The sequence below is a fragment of the Chiloscyllium plagiosum genome, unplaced genomic scaffold (assembly GCF_037043375.1).
Source record: "Chiloscyllium plagiosum isolate Xiang-an unplaced genomic scaffold, Cpla_swu_hap1 HiC_scaffold_1, whole genome shotgun sequence".
Lineage (NCBI taxonomy): Eukaryota > Metazoa > Chordata > Chondrichthyes > Orectolobiformes > Hemiscylliidae > Chiloscyllium > Chiloscyllium plagiosum.
The window spans coordinates 132,300,061-132,314,288 of record NW_028270139.1 but is presented as its reverse complement, the minus strand read 5'-3'; positions in this window follow the sequence as shown (position 1 = coordinate 132,314,288).

Sequence of the window (14,228 nt, the reverse complement as noted above, 5' to 3'; positions counted from 1 at the left end):
TTGAACCTGGGTTGATTCCCTGGCTTGATGGTAATGGTTAAGTGGAGTATATGCCAAGCCGTGAGTTTGCAGATTGTGTTGGGGTACAATTCTGTTGATGGCTGTGGTGAAACGGTTAAAAATTATGCCCCAATACATGTGTGAATCTAACCGGAATGGAGGTGTTGCTTAGTCCCGTGTGAATCTTATTACACACCTCCCCGTGTGAATCTTCTTATCTGTATGTAACCAGAATGGAATGTGTTTTTTAGCCTTGCTCTGCTGTTCACATGAATGTTTATATCTGGAAAAGAGTATATCAGCTGGAAAAGTCTCCAGTTCGGTGAGTCTGCTCCGGGGTTACGTTTAACCGCCGAGCGTGGGTTGTTGGCAACCGCTCTACGAGAACTGACGGCTCCCAGTTCCGGTAACATGTAGAGTGAGTATAAGCCAGACCCGGGAGTTTGCTCCGGGGTTACGTTTAACCGCCGAGCGTGGGTTGTTGGCAACCGCTCTACGAGAACTGACGGCTCCCAGTTCCGGTAACATGTAGAGTGAGTATAAGCCAGACCCGTTGTAAGTATGAGACCTGGTTGTGGCGACGCTGCGGGGAATAAAATGCTCATATTCTAGCAGACTCGCCTCTTGGTCGTTTGTTCTGTGTCAGACTACTCTCCTACGAACCTGACCTTGAGAATTTTTTAAAACATTTTGGCGCTGCGAGCAGGGTCAATCGCAATTGAGGAGAGATTTTGATACAGAACAATGTTTTGGAAAAAGACTAAGAAACCAGAAGAACAAACTGTGGAGGTCCCGACCGTCCCGGGATGGCATGGACCGTGGCATGACGTGGCAGTTTGTTTGAGAAATGGTGGGGGGCGACCGGAGGAACCCCAGGGTCGCTGCTGTCCACCCTTGAGAGGATCCCAGTCCTGCCGAAGAACCCCTTGCCTGGGGTACAGCGGAGGATGTGGGCATGTCCAAAAAGCTGAAGCGGAGTTAACAGAATTGAATGGGATTGAACTGAACTGAACTGAGTGGAACTGAACTGAATTGAACTGAAGTGAATCAAATTGAACGGAACAAAATGGAACTGAGCTAAATTGAATTGAAATGGACGGAACTGAATTGAACACAATTGAATTGAACTGAACAGACCTGAACTGAGCTGAATTGAACTACACTGAATTGACTGAACTGAAATTAACTGAAACGAATTGAACTGAATTAAGCATAATGTAACACATGTATTGGGCCAAGCAGTGGAATGTGGTGAAACGGTTAAAAATTATGTCCCAATACATGTGTGAATCTAACCGGAATGGAGGTGTTGCTTAGTCCCGTGTGAATCTTATTACACACCTCCCCGTGTGAATCTTCTTATCTGTATGTAACCAGAATGGAATGTGTTTTTTAGCCTTGCTCTGCTGTTCACATGAATGTTTATATCTGGAAAAGAGTATATCAGCTGGAAAAGTCTCCAGTTCGGTGAGTCTGCTCCGGGGTTACGTTTAACTGCCGAGCGTGGGTTGTTGGCAACCGCTCTACGAGAACTGATGGCTCCCAGTTCCGGTAACATGTAGAGTGAGTATAAGCCAGACCCGGGAGTCTGCTCCGGGGTTACGTTTAACCGCCGAGCGTGGGTTGTTGGCAACCGCTCTACGAGAACTGACGGCTCCCAGTTCCGGTAACATGTAGAGTGAGTATAAGCCAGACCCGTTGTAAGTATGAGACCTGGTTGTGGCGACGCTGCGGGGAATAAAATGCTCATATTCTAGCAGACTCGCCTCTTGGTCGTTTGTTCTGTGTCAGACTACTCTCCTACGAACCTGACCTTGAGAATTTTTTAAAACAATGGCCCAGAGTGCCTCATGAATGCCCAGTCTTGAGTTGCTAGATCTATTCAAAGTCTGTCTCATTTGACACGGTGATAGTACAACACAACACGATGGAGGTTATTCTCAATGTGAAGACGGGACAACATCTCCATAAGGATTGTCATGAACAGATACATCTGCAGTTGGCAGATTGGTAAGGACATGCTCAAATATGTTTTTCCCTCTTGCTGGTTCCCTCCAGTCAATCAGCAATGTCCTTTACAACTTGATCAGCTCAATCAGTCGTGCTGCTGCTGAGTCACTAGAACATAGACATAGAAGTGCAGTACAGGCCCTTCAGCCCTTGATGTTGTGCTGACCTGTGGAACCAATCTAAAGCCTATCTATCCTACACTATTTTATTTTCATCCATATGCTTATCCCTTTAAACGCCCTTAAAGTTGGCGAGTCTGCTACTGTTACAGGCAGTGCATTCCACGCCGCTACTACTCACTGAGTAAAGAAACTACCTCTGACATCTAACGTATATCTACCACCCCCCCCTCAATTTAAAGCTATGTTCCCTTGTGCTAACCATCACCAGCTGAGGAAAAAGGCTCTCCCTGTCCACCCTATCTAACCCTCTGATTATCTTGTATGCCTCTATTAAGTCACCTCTCAACCTTCTTTTCTCTAATGAAAACAACCTCAAGTCCTTCAGCCTTTCCTCATAAGACCTTCCGTCCATACCAGGCAACATCCTAGTAAATTTCCTCTGAACCCTTTCCAAAGCTTCCACATCCTTCTTATAATGTGGTGACCAGAATATACACAATACTCCAAATGCAGCCACAACAGAGTTTTGTACAGTTGCAGCATGACCTTTTGGCTCCAAAGCTCAATCCCTCTTGTTAGTGGACATTGAAATCCCCCACCCAGAATACATTTTATACCCTTACCATCCTCAGTGTCTCCTCCAAGTGTTGTTTAACATGGAGGAATACTGATTTATCAGCAGAGGGAGAATCATAAGTGGTAATCAGCAGGAAGTTTCCTTGTTCATGTTTGGCCTTGTGCCATGAGACTTCATGGAGTCTGATTTAATGATGTGAACTTTCAGGCAATTCCCTTCCAATTGTTTACCATCATGTAACCACCTTTTGTCTTACCAGTGGGACAGGATGATGGGATGGTGCTTGTGTCATCTAGAACATTAACTGTACTCATGATTCCATGAGTATTATTGCTTCATATTATTGTTTGACTGGTCTGTGAGACAGCGGTCCCAATTTTGGCACTAGCCCCCTAGATGTTAGTAAAAAGGACTTTGCAGTCAACGGGGTTGGATTTACTGTTGTCACTCTAGTGCCTCAGTTGATGGCTTAGTATTCAATTCTTTTTTACGGTTTGCTATGCCATTTCAGAGGGCAATTAAGAGTCACTCTCAGCACTGTGGGTCTGGAGTCACTTGTCAGCCAAACAGGCTAGGGATGACAGTTTCTTTCCTAAAGGACATTAGTGAACAAGGTAGGTTTTTCCTGAAAAGTAGTAATGGATTCATGATCATCATTCCAGATTTTTATTGAATTCAAATTCCACCATTTGCCTTCATGGGATTTGAACACTATCTATGTCTCAGGATTACTAGTCCAGGATAAACCAACACACCAGCTCCTCCCCAACTCATCTCACATTGGATTCTCATATTTTTTACGGTAATGCATCCTAATCTAAATCCTTCCATGCTGTCCAGGGACTGAATAACTCCGAAAGCAATGGTGCGTCTCTCTTTGTTATGTGTTACCAAAGAAACTGAGTCAACCAATGGGGGAGGGGTTGGAGAACACATTGCCAGTTCCCCTTGCACTGGCTGTGTTCCAAGATGGAAGTCAGGCATGTAGATAAGCATTGCCTCGAGGCTTGTCAACAAATCAAAGCTTTAATAGTTTTCGTTCTCCTTCAGTCTTAACCCTTTTCTTCTAAAGAGAATGCCTGATGTTGGAGTTGTCACAGTTGTCGGCAGCTTTCTAGTTCACCAAGTTCAACTAAGATCAGTTAACTTATCACAGACCAGGATCAAATCTGGAGCTTTCAATGTGGATTTGGCCCACGGTGTTTAAATACTGAACCCGCACGGAATCTTCCACCAACACATCCTATATACAGTGGTGTTCAAAATGTCATTCATCCTGAAAAATTATGAAGGAGGCTTCTGATGCTGTTTATAAATGTGATTGTGAGTCATGTTTTGGAACAACCTGACATGCAGCATAGTAATGCCATCACATTATTTACTTGTAGCATTGCTACCAGAAAGTGAGTTACTCCATTTAATTTTAAATCTTCTTTTTAAAAATATTTTAAGTTATTTTCCCCTACCACATCTCCTGAAGTCTTTGAATCCTGCCTATGATTCTACAACCCTCCAGAATCTCATACATTTGTCCACTGCACATAGTGTATGCTTCAGCATTGTCAGTTATAGGGAAGGAGGTAAAATCAGAGCTGACAATGACCATGTTCCCTCGTGTTCTGGATTAGTGGTGCTGGAAGAGCACAGCAGTTCAGGCAGCATTTTACCTCATGTTCCCTCGTGTGGTGAGTAGGAATGGGAATCCTGAATGATTTGCCTCTCTCTAATTCAAAGGTGCTTTAGCCGATCTGACTTTCTGCAGCCCAGCTAACTCAGAACAGAGTTGCATTTCCGGTACTTTCTGTACAGCCTAATGCCAAATTATATAAGTCTTTTACCAGATAATCCATTGAGGGAGCAGTACACCTTAACAAGTGGACTAAACAATTAAGAAAACGCAGCCTTGCGGGCTGCTTTGAAGCATCTGTGTTGGGTACTGTTTCCTGCAATTTGGCTGAGTGACTTAATATGTTTACAGTGTTCCCTCTCTCTTTCTGAAAGCAATTTTACCTCTGGAAGCTGTTCAAATCAGATATGGGCATCTCCCAATGAGGCAAGCATCTTCACTATGCAAATAAAATCGGGTCACATTGACCTTTTCCGGACCTACCTGTGGGGTGTTTGAAAGCTATCAAAATCCTAATCTCCAGAAATCAATACCTTTTAACATGTGCCAGAATTTCCAATTAGCTCCACAGAGCAACTATAACCACTTTACCCATTACTTCCTGGAGTGAAGTACAAAGTAATGAGGCAGCATTTAAAGATTGCAAACATTCTGGCATCTACACAGCTTGCAACATTTTTATTTTTATTTTCCTCTTACCCATTTTTTAGATAACCCTATTCCCTTACAGCAGCTGAGGCCCCCCTTGTTAACATAACAATATCAAACAATCATCAGAAGGTTGCAGAATCATTTGAAAACCTTCTTCAAACCAATTGTGGAAATTGGATTCAACGCATGGCATACCCATACACATTCAAGCTTACATATATTAAAATGCTTAAGAGGATTGGTTAGCTCAGCTGGTTGGACAGCTGGCTTTAATGACAAGTAATGAAGTTACCATGAAGGGCTCTTCTTCTTAACCTCTCCCTTAGCCCTGAGGAATAGTGACTGTCAGGTTAAACCACCACCAGTTATCTCTCTCTCTCTCTCTCTAATAAGTGGTCCTGGACTTATGATTTTACCTTTACCTACATGTACAGCAAACCATGCCATGCATACATAATTAATCTACAGCATACTTGAAGCAGAAGCGGAACGTTACACCAGAGGATTGCCAACTCTCCAGAACTGGCCTGGAGAGTCCAGGAATTGAAGATCAAATTCCAATGCAATGCAGTTTGTAATCCTGGAGAAAAATCGCAGGGGCACCAGACAATCATTTTCTTTGAACATCAACAGATCAAAAAATATTGCAAATGAGAAAGAAAGACTGTGCAGCTGACAGTGAGACATCATCCAATTGGTAAATGAGTCTTTTAACTAGTGTAGGACAGCAGTACAAGGGTGAATGTGCTGACCAGGTAACAACTGAGCTGAAAATGTGTTGCTGGAACAGCGCAGCAGGTCAGGCAGCATCCAAGGAACAAGAGAATCCATGTTTCGGGCATAAGCCCTTCTTCAACTGAAACAAGGGGCTAGTCATATGATGAAACCTTCAGGATTTCATTTAATCACAGTTGGCAACTGTGGGTTTCTGCTCCTGTTCACTATCTATTGATCCTGCTGGAAGAGTAAAGTGTGAGTTTTGGGGTAAGGCATACCCTTCCTGTGATCATGTTGCCTTCTGATTGTCACTGTCAAGCCTCATAACTAAATAATAAGCACTAATATGAACTAATGTAACATACTATCTAAGAAGCCATATTCCAGTAAGAAATATAGTAGCGAAGAGAGAGAGAGAAAAGAAACAGAAAAGATTAGAGAGACCAAGGGTCAGTTGGGCAAGGTACCAGAGATTCTAGACACCAGGGATCTGCAGTGCTGTCAGACAGGAAGGGGTGAAAATAGAACATTAATAAAAGATATGAAACAGTTAAAGAATAATTTGATTGAATGCAGTAGATGCTAACAGATGTCAACTGCCTTTTGTTGTGTTCTTTCCACTTAGTGGATAAACCACAATCCTAAAAGTGTTTACTGGACTGTGCAACACAGAACTGTCTACAGATTTAATCTGATAGGATCCTAGACAACAGACTGCAAGTCTAATGCAGTAATTACTGTGCTTTCTATTGAACTTCTGAAATCTGACAGACTAACTATAAACTCCATGCAATTACGTGGCAAAGGTCAACATGAACAAAAACAATCCCATTGTTTTCAATGCAGCTATTCAGTTCTTCACTGGGCAGACGATGGTCAAAAAATAGCAGTCACTCCAAACCTCATTGTTTAGTAAGCAGTACATTTTTATTAAGATTTTTATTTAAAATTTATTAAAATTTTTCTTCCAGTTTTCTCTCATCCTGTCTCAAAGATTTGACTCATTGTCTGAATGTCTCCTTTGTTCAAGTGAAGATCCTGAAACAGTGAGAACCAAAGTAAGATTTGACTTTATTATAAATGGGATGGAGTCAAGAGACAAACCAAGAGACCTCGAAATGATTTAATTCCTCACAGGTAAATTCCTCACAGAGTGTTGAGAAAATCCAGGAAGATCTATGAGGTTCTGACAATCATTGGAAAATCGACACCTGCAATGCAAAGGTAGATTGGAAAGACATTAATGAGATGCCCATATTTTAAATGGAGTAATACACAGACATGGACAGTTACGTAATCATTCATTTCTGGTCCATATGCACCAACTAACCCCATCTTTATGGCCATCCATTTCAGCTCAACTCCCACTCCCCACATGACATGTCCATTCTGGACCTCCTCCACCACCTACACAAGGCCACCTGCAAACTGGAGGACAAATACCTCATCTTCTGCCTCAGGAACTTACAACCATACAACCTCAACCTTGAATTCACCAGTTTCCAAATCTTCCCGGCCCCCATCCAATCCCAGATCTAACCCTCTGGCTTGGTTCCACCCTCTTGACCTGACCTACCTGTCCATCTTCCTTCAGTTCTCTCCGCTCTACACTTCCCACAGTCCTATCACAATCACCTCCTATCACCCACCTATTGCCATCCCACCCACCTTTCCCCCAGCCCCACCCTCACTCCCTCTATTTATTTCTCAGCCCCCCTTCCCCCTCCCCAGTCCTGATGAAGGGTTAGGCCTGAAATGTCAACTCTCTTGCTTTCAGATGCTGCCTGACTTGCTGTACTTTTTCCAGCACCATACTTTATCCAATCTAAATTAAATTCCATGTATAATAATAAAATAGATCATTTGGTGCAAACTTGTGAATGATGCAACAACCCCATCGCCCTATGGCCGATAAACAACCCCATTGCCCCACTTTAACTCCCCCTCCCACTCTGCCAAGGACTTGTAAGACCTGGGCCTCCTCCATCGCCAAATCCTAACCATCCGATACCTGGAGGAAGAACACCTCATCTTCCACCTTGGGACCCTCCAATCACATGGGATCAATGTGGATTTCATCAGTTTCCTCATTTGCCCTCCTCCCAGCTTATCCCAGATCCAACCTTCCAACTCGGCACCATCATCTTGAACTGTCCAACCTGTTCATCTTCCTTCCCAACTATCTGCTCCACCCTCCTCTCCAACTTATCATCTTCAGCCCCAGCTTCATTTACCTATCACATTTCTAGCTCCCTTCCCCCAGTCCCATCCCTCCTCCCATTTATATCTCCACCCCCTTGGGCCACAAACCTCATTCCTGATGAACAGCTTATGCTCGAAACGTTCACTCTCCTGTTCCTCGGATGCTGCCTGACCCGCTGTGCTTTTCCAAGACCACACTCTTCGACAATGATAGAACAATGGCCTAGTTAACAGCAGTCTGCAACCAGGACCACTGTAGGCTGTTGCCTTTTTGAGGTAAGGGGCAAACAGGCAACTGAGTAAGTTGGTGGAACTGGCTTGAGAGACAGAATGGCTTACTTTCTTTCCTATGTGAAGGGGCAAGGTGCACTCCGGCTGCAGCCAGGAAAGGAAACAAGTGAAGAAACAAATGACTACATTACTACAATTCACTTACTATTTCCACTGGTAGTGACCAGGGAGTGGGGAAGGTAGGGATAGACTTCTCCTGCAGGGATATGGGATAATGTGGGATACGTGGTGCAGATTGCATGAAACCTACCAACCAACGCCTTTGTTTCCAGTAGGAATAGAAATAATTAGCAGGAGCTCCCTGTTTAAGACCGTAAAGTAGAGAAGTTCAATCACCTCACCACAGGCTTTTCAAAGTAAAAAACCTACTCTCTGCTCACGGCAACCCTTCTCTCAAAATATTCACATGCCTTGCTTTCTTTCATGTTCCTGAAAACTAAATTCTAATTTCTTTATCAGAATTCTTTGAGGAGGTAACAAGCTGAATAGATAAAGGTGGGCCAGAAGACATAATACATTTGGATTTTCAAAAGATGTTCAAAATGTTATTGCACGTGAGGCTATGTAATAAAATACGAGTCAATGGATTGGGGGTAATATAATAATATGGACACAAGATTGGTGAACTGATAGAAGACAGAGAATTGGGATAAAGAAGACATTTTCAGGATGGCAACGTCTAGCGAGTGGAATGGCACAATAAATGGAACAATTATTGGTGTCACAATTATTTACAAAATATATTAATGACTTGAAAGAAGGAAGTAAATGAACAATCACCAAGTTTGCAGATAACACAAAAATATGTGGAAAGATAAGTGCCAAGGTAAAGGCAGTGCAGTCGATATAACCTACACCTACACAGTTTCAATAAGACTTTTGACAAGGTCTTGCATCACTGACTGATTAAGAAGCTGAGATTCTATAGAACCCAGGATAATTTGGCAAGTTAGATCCAAAATTAAATTAGTGGCAGGAAGACGTCCTTTAGGGAATATTATTTAAATAGAGAAAAGCTGCAACACAAGGGGATTTGGGGGTCCTTGAGCTCAGAAAGCTATCACACAGCCATAGCAGATAATCAGGAAGGCTAATGGGATGTTACAGAGGAGTATTTCAAGAGGAGTATAAGAGTAGGGAAGTCTTACTGCAATTGTACAAGGTGCTGGTGAGACCACACCTGCAGCACGGTGAGCAGTTTTAGTCCCCTTATTTAAGGAAAGGCATCATTTCATTGGAGACAGTTCAGAAATGGTTCACTAAGATGATCCCTGAAGTAGAGGCACTGCCTTATGAGCAAAGGGTAAACAAATTGGGATGGTGATCTCATTGAAACACATAGGATTCTCAAGGGGCTTGACAGGGTAAATGCTGATATGGACGTTTCCTCACACGGAGGAGTTTAGGACCAGATGGCATAGTCTCAGTGTAAAGGGGTATCTTATTTAAAACTGAGCTGAGAAGGAATTTCTTTTCTCAGAGGGCTGAGAGTCTGTGGAACTCAATGCCACAGAGAGCTGTCGGGGAAGAGTTCTTGGGTTTATTAAAAGCTGCGATAGATAGATTCTTGATCAGTAGAGGAATCAAGGGTTGTGAAGAAAGGGAAGGAGAGTGGACATGAGGAATGTCAGATCAGCCATGATCCTATTGAATGGCACAGCAGGATTGAGGGGTTGAATGGCCTAACCCTGGCCCTATTTCTTAAGGTCTTATTATAGTCTTATGAGGAGAGGTTCAGTAGGTCAGGCCTATACGCATTGGAGTCCAGAAGAATGAGAGGTGAACTTGTTGAAATATATAGGATGCTTAGTGGATTTGACAGGGTAGAGCAGAAAGTTTGTTTCCCTTTGTGAGACAGTCTAGGACCAGAATTTAATCTCAGAAAAAGGGGTTGCCTATTTCAGACAAAGATGAGGAGGAATTTTCTTTCTTAGGAGATGGTGAAACAGCAGATTGATTTACCACAGAGAGCCGAGTTAACTATATACAAGGCTGTCATCTGTAAATGAATCAAGGCTAATGGGGAAAGTTAGGATAGTGAAGTTGTGTACTATTGGATTAACCATGATCTCATTGAAAGGCAGAGCAGGTCCAATGGACTGAATAGCCTACTTCTGTTCTTATCTCTTATGGTATAAAATGGTTGCATTATGCTTTACTGTCCAAGTTGAAAGTGTATAGTGATGGAAAAGCACAGCAGGTCATGCAGCATCCGAGGAGCAGGAGAATCGACATTTTGGGCAGGAGCCCTTCATCAGGAATGATGCTGGGAGCCTCAGGGGTGGAGAGATAAATGGGAGGGGGGAGGTGGAGCTGGGGGGAAGGTAGCTGAGAATGCAATAGGTGGATGGAAGAGGAGTTGAAGGTGGAAGGTGGAACGGAAAGGTGGGAAGGAAGATTGACAGGTGGGACAGGTCAAGGGATGGTGCTGTGCTGGAAGATTGGAACTGGGGTAAGGTGGGGGGAGGAGAACTGAGGAAACTGGCGAAGTCCACATTGATGCCCTGGGGTTGAAGGGTCCCGAGGTAGAAAAAAAGGCTTTCTTCCTCCAGGCGTCTGGTGATCAAGGCGTAACCATCTTCAGCTACTTTATCCATCACCTTCCCAGTAACATAAGATCAGATACTAAAGCAGTCTGTGTCCATATGCAGCAAAACCTGGACAACATCCAGCCTTGAGCTGATAAGTGGCAAGTAACTTTTACACCATCTAAGTGCCAGGCAATGACCATCACTTCAAGAGAAAATTTAGATGGCTTCCTCAATATTCAATGGCATTATCATTACTGAATCTCCCACCATCAATATTTTAGTAGTTACCATTGACTAGAAACTGAACTCGACCAACAATATAAATACTGTGGCTGCAAGATCAGGTCAGAGGCTGGAAACTGGCTGCACTCTGTTTACCACAGTGTGCAGTGCTGCTTCTTACCATGGCTTCTTCAACAGCGCCTTCCAAATGCACAAGCTTGTCTTTTGGAAGGATATTGAACACACATTGTGCTCTGTGGTAGATACAGAGGCTCTCCTGGTGCCTGACTCTTCATATGCAAGATCACTATGATCCTTAACCTTTATGTTAAATTCCAAGCTGTGAGTAATGGCATCAGCAACTTGGCTCAATTTACTGTTTACCACTGCATGAAGAACAAGGGGAGGGTGTCTATAACAATGTTCTTTTGCTATCAGAAATCACAAGCATTGACTAACCCTTAAAGCTCCTTTTCCCTTGCAGTTGTGCATATTGGTTGGTGCTTCACCACATAAGGACCCGTCTCCTATCATACTTCCTAAGGAAGGACATTGTGTTAGTATCTGAGTTGAGGCTAATGCAGGTCAGACTTATAGAGTCATAGAGATGTACAGCATGGAAACAGACCCTTCAGTCCAACCCGTCCTACAGTAAGGAAATAGGCCCGTCAGCCCAACAAGTCCACACTGACCCTCCAAACAGTAACCCACCCAGACCCATTCCCCTACCCTATATTTACCCCTGACTAATGTATCTAATGCTATGGGCAATTTAACATGGCCAATTCACCTGACCTGCTCATCTTTTGGATTGTGGGAGGAAACCGGAGCACACCCACGTAGACATGGGGTGAATGTGCAAACTCCACACAGACAGTTGCCCGAGGTGGAAGTCGAACTCAGGTCCCTGGTGCTGTGAGGCAACAGTGCTAACTACTGAGCCACTGTGCCGCCCCAATATTTAGAAGGATATGGTTCCCTGTTTTTGAAGTTTTTGAGTGGTGTCCACATTTTCATGAACTGAAACAAATGAGAGGATTGAGGCAGACATGAAAATTGCTGGGAAAACCCAGCTAGTCTGACAGCATCTGTGGAGAGAAAGCAGAATTAATGGTTCAGTGATCCTTCATCAGAATTAGTAGTGGCTTAGAAAAGGTGATTTATGTTTTGAAGACAAGGGGTAGTGGGAGGGTTTGGGGGATGATGATAAAAGTGTGAAAGGATAGGTGGAGTTGGAGCACGGAGGGAGAGCAAGGCAAGCAAAGAGAGGGATAAATAATGGTAAGCCAGGGAGGGAGAAATGCTTCTAATAGGGATATAAGAAGGTGAGAATAAGTTGGCTGTACTTGAAGCTGCTCTTTTGACAACAAAGCTTGGGGCACAAGGTGAGTAAAGGACAAGCAAGAAGGTGTTTAGGCCTTAAAACTATTGAACTAATAATCCTCATTATCAAACCCATTTTCACCCAGTAATGATCCCATTATTGAACTCCTTTCACCCAGTTCTGGTTCTCATTATCAGCTCTTTGTGTGTCAAATGTGGTAAAAATGAAAGGATAAGTGGATATAAAGTCAAAGAGTGTTAAGGATGTCTCCTCCAGTGTTGTTACTCAGTATAAACGTCGAATCTCCTGTTCCCTGGATGCTGCCTGACCTGCTGTGCTGTTCCAGCAATAAAGTTTCAACTTGTTACTCAGTATAGCCATGACTGCCTCCCTACCCATTACAGACAGCATGCTCCTCTTAGAAGGGCAGTATACTGGATCTTTTCAACTTGCAACTAATGCATGACCTTCTACAACACTGAGGGACATGACAATCATATGACGTGTTCAGAGAATGTATCAGTCATTACTGAAACATTTGTACATAGCATAAAGCAGGCTGTGCAATCTTAGAGTTAGAGGGTGAGGAGGTGGAGTTTTTTTTTCTTTCATGGGATGTGGGGTGTCATTGGTCAGGCCAGTATTCATTGATCAGTGGTGCTGGAAGAGCACAGCAATTCAGGCAGCATCTGAGGACAGGCAAAATCGACGTTTCGGGCAAAAGCCCTTCATCAGGAATAAAGGCAGAGAGCCTGAAGCGTGGAGAGATAAGCTAGAGGAGGGTGGGGGTGGGAGAGAGTGGCATAGAGTACAATAGGTCAGTGGGGAAGGAGATGAAGGTGATAGGTCAGGGAGGAGAGGGTGGAGTGGATAGGTGGAAAAGGAGCTGGGCAGGTCGGACAAGTCCGGACAGGTCAGGGGATCGAGTTTCTGGAGGTTAGAAGCTAGGATGAGGTGGGGGAAGGGGAAATGAGGAAACTGTTAAAATCCACATTGATGCCCTGGGGTTGAAGTGTTCCGAGGCGGAAGATGAGGCGTTCTTCCTCCAGGCGTCTGGTGGTGAGGGAGCGGCGGTGGAGGAGGCCCAGCACCTCCATATCCTCGGCAGAGTGGGAGGGGGAGTTGAAATGTTGAGCCACTGGGCGATGTAGTTGATTGGTGCGGGTGTCTCGGAGATGTTCCCTAAAGCGCTCTGCTAGGAGGCGTCCAGTCTCCCCAATGTAGAGGAGACCGCATCGGGAGCAACGGATACAATAGATGATATTAGTGGATGTGCAGGTAAAACTTTGATGGATGTGGAAAGCTCCTTTGGGGCCTTGGATGGAGGTGAGGGAGGAGGTGTGGGCGCAGGTTTTACAGTTCCTGCGGTGGCAGGGGAAAGTGCCAGGATGGGAGGGTGGGTCGTAGGGGGGCGTGGACCTGACCAGGTAGTCACGGAGGGAACGGTCTTTGCGGAAGGCGGAGAGGGGTGGGGAGGGAAATATATCCCTGGTGGTGGGGTCTGTTTGGAGGTGGCGGAAATGTCGGCGGATGATTTGGTTTATGCGAAGGTTGGTAGGGTAGAAGGTGAGCACCAGGGGCGTTCTGTCCTTGTTGCGGTTGGAGGGGTTGGGTCTGAGGGCGGAGGTGCGGGATGTGGATGAGATGCGTTGGAGGGCATCTTTAACCACGTGGGAAGGGAAATTGCGGTCTCTAAAGAAGGAGGCCATCTGGTGTGTTCTATGGTGGAACCGCTCCTCCTGGGAGCAGATACGGCGGAGGCGGAGGAATTGGGAATACGGGATGGCATTTTTGCAAGAGGTAGGGTGGGAAGAGGTGTAATCCAGGTAGCTGTGGGAGTCGGTGGGTTTGTAGAAGATGTCAGTGTCAAGTCGGTCGTCACTGATGGAGATGGAGAGGTCCAGGAAGGGGAGGGAGGTGTCAGAGATGGTCCAGGTAAATTTAAGGTCAGGGT